The sequence below is a fragment of the Saccostrea cucullata genome, unplaced genomic scaffold (genome assembly GCF_032062105.1).
Source record: "Saccostrea cucullata isolate Sc308-1 unplaced genomic scaffold, CSIRO_AGI_Scuc_v1 ctg882, whole genome shotgun sequence".
In the NCBI taxonomy this organism is placed as follows: domain Eukaryota; kingdom Metazoa; phylum Mollusca; class Bivalvia; order Ostreida; family Ostreidae; genus Saccostrea; species Saccostrea cuccullata.
Window position 1 is genome coordinate 317,339 of NW_026929151.1, and position 9,612 is coordinate 326,950.

Consider the following 9,612-nt stretch of genomic DNA (forward strand, 5'->3'; position numbering starts at 1 on the left):
ATTCTGCATGACTCTAAAAGAGAAGTATGTCTTCTAACTGAATTTTGCTGGGGGATCGTATGTAGATTATCCGTTTTTGTATAAATCGCGATAAAGAGTGGAAAATACCCCTTCTTACGTTGGTAATTTTAATTTATCGTAAAATATTTTCTTAAAAAGAAAAAATTAAACCTGCCCCCAGCACTTTTTAAGTACCACGGATCACGATGAATTGATTTATGTAAAAATCTTTGCACAATAATTGTGTTATGCACTTGTGCCGATGCGATTTTTGTGCAACATTTAAGAATATCAAAAATGTCCGTCACGTGATCAACACAGTCATCTGACATCACAGAAATGCTTTATTATAATACCTGATTAAACTGTTATCTCAAGTTGACTGCAATTTCAAACAAGGATAACATATTGAAATTAAAATCTAGCTCAAAATAAAATGTTAAATTTTTAGACACTTTAAACCTTCGGACAGCCTTGTCATAACTGCGATTACAACTCTTTGTATAGGGGTGAAGGGGTGGGGTAGGGTTATAAGATATATATCCACTGTAATTTAGTTTAAACATGAGCAGATTTAAAAATAGTTTTCAAATTTTAATTTCTCATGGATATGGATAATTTTTTTCAGTTTTCACTTTACTTTACTAATGTTATTATTTTTTTTGTTTTATCTAAAAACATACCCCAGCTGTTTGTCTACTTTTGCGATGAACAACGTACATGTAGTACCCGGGCTAGTAATAAACGTCAACTTACAGCCAAACACAAACTTACAGCTGATTTAATTTGAATTGATAAATATAGTTATATGTACCTGGGAGTATGTAATTGAAGGTAGCTTATGCATAAAGCAAATGTAAATTTTTTACATCGGGATTAAAATAAAAAGACAGTATTAATACGAGTTTACATGACTTTCGAACTTTTTACTGGTCTCACTATTATGCATGCATGAATTTAAATTTAGATTTTGTCCATTCTTCTTTTCCCTATGAAGGCTTTACCAAGTACTGCACATGTCTTCAATTACATGGTTAATCATCACCTATGATCCCCTTCCCAAATCAATTATCAATGCGAACGAAAATGAACATCAACAAGCTGTGACATGTAGCATTTACAATAAATATTCCAACCAGGGTAAGTAACTGTTTGATCCCCTTTAAATCCATTACCCAGAGGAATCCTTTATCTCTATTTACTGAGACGTAAAGCAATATGTGTCTGTGTGGAAGGGGGGGGGGGTTTACCGATGAGTAAAAAAGGAAACGAAACTTAGGCCAAAAATGGAGGTGGCAAATGGAAAAGCCTATGAAAATGTCCTTACTTTTGAAACCCTAAAATGAGTATTCTCGTGTGTCAACCTTCTTAAGAAAAACGGAGTGCATCACATTGATGACCCCGCATGGGGCGAAAGCGCAATATAGATTAAAGTTGGAGTTTTTCATTTTATAGATTTGTTTCATTGTTATATATCTTCAATATTTTTAGCTGATAATATGAGTGCAGGCTTATGCAAAGCAAAATCACCAAACTTTTTTTTAGGGATCTAAGGTAAAATACATGCACTTGGAACAAACTGTTTAGATGACAAACACTAAAGGCTTCGCAGTTTCTAGTGCAAACTTGGTGTCTTTCTAATCATGGCCAAATTCTCCTTTCAATCTGAAGGCTACAGGCGGACTCTGGACCGTGGCTTGAATGTTGATTATCTATGCACTTCACAATGAACGCGTATATAATAGTTCATAGGTGACATATATTAGACTTGCATGCAAATGTCTTTTCTTAGACTTGGTACGTGTATAAATATATTCATAATACATGTAGATATCAATTTCCTTTAAAAAAAAAAGAATATTGCGATATAATTTGAACCTGCAATGTAAAAATAATGGTTATTGAGGGGGGGGGGGTTCCTTCTCATTATATGGTTACACAGACAAACAAGTTTCTTGAAATTCAGTGACAGCATCTCTGTCTGTGTGTGACAAAACACGTTTTTTCTTCCATTTTTTTATTCAAAGTCGCAATAGGAAAAAGCGGAAAAGAAATTGTCCTGAGAGAAGTTCGATATTAACATCCCCCCCCGGAAATAGGATTTTCGTGATGGACGAAGGACAATTTTTTTCGCTTTCCAAGTTTTTGGTAACTTGAATATTTTTTTTCTCCTTTATTTTGGCCCCTTTTACTTTCAATTTGCTTCCGACGCCAATGCAAATACTTCCATTGTATGTCCCACTTCGCTACCAGACCTTACATGTAATTCCCAGTCATTCTACGATAATTGGACGAATTCATTATATAGAATTTATGCATATAATTTTCTTAAAGACATATAATTGAACTTGGGGGAAAAATTGTTCACAACTCTTGCAACGATGACTTTTTAAAAACAATTTTAATACTAGTATTCCATTGTTTTTTAGGTAATATTACGAAATTAATACTTGATCCAGTCCCATTATTTCTTTAAAAAAGCTAAATATGATCAATTGTTTGTTTCTGATGTCTAGTATAGACACAAATGTATAATTATTGAAGTCTCACGTATCCAAAATTAAGTTAAAATTTCGGTAAAAATATCGTAACGAAGTTAAGGTTCAGGGGCGTAGTATCCGGGGGGGGGGGGGGGGGGGGGGGGGGGGGGGGCGGGGGGGGCCTGGCCCCCCACTTTTTTTCCCAACCTTACTTACACTATAGGAAATGTTAATTGAAAGCCTGGTTGGCCCCCCCACCTTTAGAAATGTACCGAAAATGTAGTATGAGAATTGGTACTAAAAGTAGTTGACACTGAGAAAAAGTTTACCTTTAACCCCCCCCCCCCACCCCCCACCCCCCAACCCCACGAAATAGGATTTTCGACTTTGGGCAACTTTTACATTTTTTTTTTTTTTTTTTTTTTGCTTGTCAACTTTTTCAGGTAAGTAAAAAAAAAATTTTCTCTGCCTGCCCCCCCCCAATTTCAAAAACGATGCTACGCCACTGAGGTTACGGAAGTTAATTCTCCAACTTTTATAATAAAAGTTAAAATTCTCTGCAATAATTAAAATCAAAGCTTGTTTTAGGTTATAAAACAGAAGTATGAAGAATTTCGCTCCACAAAGAATGAAAAACAAATTATATCTGTCACGCAAAATCCTTCCTGAATTACCATTTCGAAAGTAAATGTTTTTCTCCAATTCAATTTATTATATCTAAAAAGGCATTGTCTTAAAAATAAATAGCTGACTCGCAACTAGAATTAATGATATAAGATTTTTGGTCAATTTCAGTACTTTTTGAAATCTGCAAATAATCTGTCCATGAAATTTAGATCAAACTCATTACTGAAGTTTATTGATTTTTAGCGGTATGTTATGATTACTTATGAAAGAAGATCCATGCATTTCTTTTTCGAGAAGTGGTTTGATTTCATTTTATTCAAGATTGAAAAAACTTATTTAATATTCATCGCAATCTGTTGCAATGTAGGAACGCTTTTACGGATGAGAATCCCGTCTTGAATTTTGTAAATAAATGAAGCGACCTTAAGATTTGCAATGAAATACATTTTCAACATTTTCAAATCTAAACTTTAACTATATATATTATATATCGGTAAATATTGGGGGAAAAAAACATGCGTGTATGTTATATATATCTTAAAGATGAAATCGATCTTAAAATTTATGAATAGTTAAGATATTATAACGGCAAATTTGTACACATGTAAGTGACATGAAAAGGAATATAATAATTGTCCATGCTTGTTTTTGTGGAATGACTGCTCATTGCTATGTGACGCCTCTCCCTGTGTATATAACAACCATGGTAACAGAAAGGGAAATAATTCAAACGAAATTAAGTTTCCCGATTTCTAAAAATTAGTTTCATTATTTTATTTTCATGTTCCTATACATTCATTTTACATTTGATAAATATAAGCCTAGGATAGGAAGAATAATCGCGTCAGTTAAATGACGTTTGTGCGTTAGGAAAAATATATCTTTCATCGAAATTTTAACACCTAATATGTTTTGTCGTTGTGACAGCTTTTCCTTTCAAAGTACATTTAAAATACTAGACCAAGGACTAGAAAAAAGATTTATAAGCTTGTATATCTTTTTTTTTTTAACTTTTAATGACAAAACCGAAGAGTAAGAAAATGGTAACGACAATACCTAATTACATGATTAATTATTCCTACTACATGTAGGAATGACACAAAATTCGACAGGGATTTCTGAAACAGTGGGTGCGCGAAATGGGGGCGTTGGGTCAAGAATTATAAAAATATTCTAAAGCTATAAGGAAAATTCCCTTTCTTATATGTTTATGGCTAAAAATGTCACGTATATTTACTCTTCAACATGAATAATTCCTATAAAAAATAAATCTGTTCCATATATCAAAAGAATCGATTTATTTTACACCGAGCTTATTAACAATTGCATTGTCTACACGTAAAAAGTTAGATGACGTCATAGTGCATTTTATTTGCTTTACTCGAAAAAGTTCCAATATTCAACAGCAAATATTTCTGTAATGGATGCTCGTACCTTTCAATGTCCAAAAAAGAAAATGTAGAGAAAATTCCAAGCTTTTAGGTTATGGAATTCATTTTTTTTGTATCGTGTGCTGTAAGTGAGATACAGCCTACAGAAGATACCACAAAATCACTCATTTATGCATAATTTTACTAACTTCCCGCAATTATATTCAATGTTCAATTCAAGTTTACAATAATTTCTTAACATCGCAGAGAAAAACTGATAGTAGAAAAATTGTTGTGTTTCCTCTCTAGTTTCAGAAAATATCAATTATTTTGTTGTATCCCAGTTATTTACAAAACGCCAACAGTTAAATCACTGTGATGCTGAAAATGCGTCAAAAGGCGCACTTGGCCGTTATGGGGATAAGATAGATTTTATAGATGGTCATATCACCATGTTTACTCTGTTTCCTAAATAACAGGTTAAGCTTTAAGGGCCTATTAATTGATATATCTATTACCTTGATTGGCAACCCCTGGCAACAGTAAATGTTAAAAGCATAGTTTTGTTCTCATAATAGCAAAATCTAAAAGATAATTTGATTAATTAATAAAATTTGAAATTATTAAATAGCAATGAAAAGTATAAGATTTATAGTTGACTTACATTTACCTTACACTCTACATGTATGTAATAATATCATTAATGTCATATATATACAGTTTTCTCATACATTATAGCTTTTCACACACATGTAAAACACCTTTCTTAATGTATATGTAACATGTATATGTGTAATGTGAGTTTTATAATACAAGTTAACTGTACGTGAAATTTATTCTTTATCAACGTTCATTAACGTACGTGTTACACGTGGTTGACTATACGTATGTTAACCGTGCGTTCATTAACATACGTGTAACATGTGATTGACAATACACGTGTTAAGGTAATTCCACCCTCCTATAATGTCATAGGTTTTTGCAAAAACTGCAATTAGTTTAAATGCATACCTTATAGAACAATATCTCTTGGAAAATAAATATTGTTAAGTTACAGAATTTTAAAAATGCATATTTTCTATATAACTAATTCTTCAGTACTGAGTTCAGATGTGTGACCAAAGGGTTATTTTTCAAAAATAATCAGTTTCATAATTTATGTATATTAATTGAGTCAGTACCCTTCCTGCTTCTGAAAAAAATTGATGGGAAGATAATCTGAAGTCTTAAAGAGGAGATAGGTGTCCAAATGTACAAGCATGTCTGAAATTTTATGTACGTAACTTGGTGTCCACAGTGACTGTTTTTTAAATCAATAAGCTATTCTTTTCTGGTGAATCCTTTTTGAAGTATATAAACACTAGTTTGCATGTTTTATTGCATGACTTATTTCTGCCTTATTCCATTATAATTAGAAAATATATCCAAGATTACCAATGGACACCGTTACTTACATAAGCACTAAAAAAGTAACATGTTACTAGAATTTAACAAGTTGTTAAAATATGAAAATAATGTAATCAAAAAGGTATGATGAAATCATGTTTAATTTTTTATTAAATGGAATTTATTTAAAAAGTCACAATTTTTATTTCTAGTTTCAAAAAAGGAGAAATTATGTAAGTAACATGGACACCTAACTCCGAATCAGGCTTTAAAAACGAACAAAAAAAATAACAAGACAATCGAAGACTTGTCTTTAATACTTTTAATATTTCATTTCAAAGCTTAATAATAGACTAGTTTTCAAAGAGAATTAATGCAGACAAGTAAATTGTCAGATGGATTGCTAAATATCCTGGGTCTTCTATTTTGAGTCTTGGATCTTTGTGTCATTGTTACGAACATAATTCAGTCATTTCTTGTAAATCTGAAAGAAAACAATATATAAAAAACAAAATATAACATGATGTAATCAACACATATGCTGTTTAATTATATTCATTATATATCCTTGATAAAACCAGAAAGAAGGCAATTAAAGTACAAATTATGTCACTATTTCAAGTTTTCGTGTCTCTGTTATGAACGTAATTGCGTAAATGATATGGCAATATTAAAACAAATATTCAAAAAGTATTCATCCTTTGATAAGAGCAGAACAAAACTAACAAATATAGAATAAAATATAGTACAATATAACTTTATCATTAATAGATTATACAAATAATGCAAAAACACATGTTCGTAACAAAAGACGCGAATCAAAAGTCAAATGTTAAACCAAAAGTACTCGACTCGGACAAATTTATGCATTTTGTATGGTCATAAGCAACATATTTCAGTTTCTGATTAATGGCTACATGGTATAGAGATACAATGACTGTATTTATGTGTTAAAAATTCACTAAAATTGATACAATATGAAAATACTTACCGAATCTATTATGTACGTAACTTCTGTCTTCCACGTGGACACAATGAGCATCGCCATGTTTTTTTGCAGACAGCTGCGCAACCTTTCTACTTTCGTTTTCAATTTATAATTATATCACTGCTACGGACTTCCTGAGCCAAACTTATGATTCATTGGCTGTTATTTTAGCAATCATACTGAAAGCTATTATGTTCGTAACGGTCAAGACACCAAACATTTTACAATCAGAGATCATTTTAAAATTACAAAAAGAACTGAGTTATGTTCATGAAGCATATTGTTAAAAATAATTTATCATACATACTCATTAATTAAACACAGAAATTGAACTTGACAAATTATTTAATGTTTGTAGAGAGGTGTTAAAAAGTTCAATGCATATGGACACCATGCGTTACGAACATAAACCACAAATTTTTAAGTTCAGAAAAAAATAATTAGGATAATTTTAGCATGTTTGACAAAATAAATATATTATTTCATTTATATGCTAAGATAATGTACACATATATCATGCCAAATGGTTTTATTTTTAAATAAAACAACATCTTTATGCCTATTCGAAAATTATGTCACATTTTCTGCAATTGAAATCCCGTAAATGCAATACAACAATGATCAATATTTTTTTATTCCTCAACTCATATCCATAAAACTATTTATACTATATCCTTACACAAGTATCCAATCATATCAATATCAATCTATCTGCTTCCACTTTATTTATTGGAAAATAAAGGAGAAAAGAAATATATTTTAAAAATTCACCAGTATTGAAGAATGAGTTATATTTATTCAATTATTCAATCTTTAAAAATGTAGACAAGGGCAATAACTCCGTCTAAGATCTCTTCATTCAAAAATTTGCTTTATTGTAAACTAGTTACCCTGATATTCACAATTCGAAAGTATCTTTTCAGTAGGAAGTATTTAAGAACATTCAGCATCAGAATTATGCATTTAAACCAGTTTTAACATAATTTTCATAATACTGTTTACAAAAAAAAGTGCGATTTTTTAATGTTAAAATACACTTTTGTTTAATTATGTTTCGCATCTCATATAATATGGTGACTTATACATTTTTTTGCAATAATTGGAAAATTTAGAGTATGTTTAATGAAAATAAATGCAGTTTTTGTACTTTGAACCTATAAAATTGTAAGAGTGGAAACACCTTAACCATAGATTTATAAACGTATGTATAACGTATGTTTGCACATAACATATGTGAAACTCACGTAACACATACGTGTATTCCAAACGTACGTTTCACGTACCTTGTGTAAAACGTATGTCGTCACACGCATGTTATACGCCCATTGTGCCAAGTACCTGAAACATGTGTTTGTAATACACGTATGTGTTACATAGGATTCAGGTACATGTAACATATGTTATGTGCAACCATACTTTAAACTTACGTGGTACAATTAGCTGTGTAGGTTAGATATATATTTGTTTTCTTGTGTTTGGCCGATAGACAGGAGATGCTTACTCCTCCGTGGCACCTGATCTCACCTCTGGTATTATTTAGAGGCCTGGGCGTATACTCCTGGAGTGTTTTTTCTTTATTGACTTTTTAGATTGATTACTGTTCTTTTTCTTCATACTTCACTTCATTATTATTGCAAAATATGGTTAATGAAGTACAATTTGATCAATTTCCTAGAAAATAGTGCCTGATCCCACTTGATCTCACCTCTGATGTTTCGGGGGTCCGTGTTTGCTCTGCTCTTATTCTGTATCGTTTTATGTATTTTGAGATTAAATTCTGTTCGTTATCTCCATATTCTTTTTGCCATATCTTACAAAATATTTATTGAGCAATTTTCCCCTTACACACACATATAATTGATTTTACATGGATAACTAAATGCTTACCTGCTATTTTCTTGATCATCATTTCACCTCACCGGGATAATGTTAAAAATTCCATTAATTCAGCTTATTTTCTCAGCGACAAAAGAATTCATACAAAACTATTTGAAATATCGGAACATTAATTCTAAATAATGTGTATTTTATGCTAATAAAAACCATTTCTGTTCGAAAAACTGTGAATTATTCATATTGGTGTTTTATCATCAATGACACGAAGGTTGTCACAAAATGTCCCTGATAGATTGAAACGGTGCTTCCCATTTAAGATAAATAATTCTTACTTATACACCTTACAACAAATAAATGTATGTATATCACTCGTCTTATAAACTGATGAAATGTCATTAATTACTCCTAAGTAATTAGTTCCTAATACATTGATAATTTGTTGCATTCCCTCAAATAAAGATGAAGTTGTCTGTTTAGTGGTTACTTCTTAATTTTCCTCGTCTAACGACATTTTTTTTCCAAAAAGTTGTCTTCTAAATTATATGTATGAAAAAAATGTTGAAAACAATATTACTACTCAAGTGATTTGAAGCCATTTAATTAATTCAACACACCTTTTTTTCCGTTATCAGTGACATACGCATCCAATCAGATAGGGACTGATAAAGAATTCAATTTAAAAAGTAACTTAAATAGTGTAAATTTGATATCAACTATCAAAATCTTTAAGAGATGAAATAAAAATGATGTATAGCTACAATTACAGGGGGTTGTTCTGGACCTTGTTTGTTTTTTCATTTAGGCTTTCCGAATCAATGTCGAATATATTGCTCAACTTAATAAGAACAACGGTTTTATTAGAGAAAATCTTTTGGCAGAGTATGACGCATATTCAGTAACTACGTGTGCAGTCATGTTGGTCCAG

The 9,612-nt window shown here is 31.1% G+C and overlaps 1 long non-coding RNA gene across 1 annotated transcript; it reads right to left on the minus strand.

Annotated features, from left to right (window-relative positions):
* Window positions 1-6,170: 6,170 nt before the first annotated feature.
* On the minus strand, window positions 6,171-6,957 carry LOC134279912 (uncharacterized). Its single transcript, XR_009994781.1, has 2 exons — window positions 6,855-6,957; window positions 6,171-6,347 (listed from the first exon to the last, which is right to left on the minus strand). It is a non-coding gene; the product is annotated as an uncharacterized LOC134279912 (long non-coding RNA).
* Window positions 6,958-9,612: the final 2,655 nt, after the last annotated feature.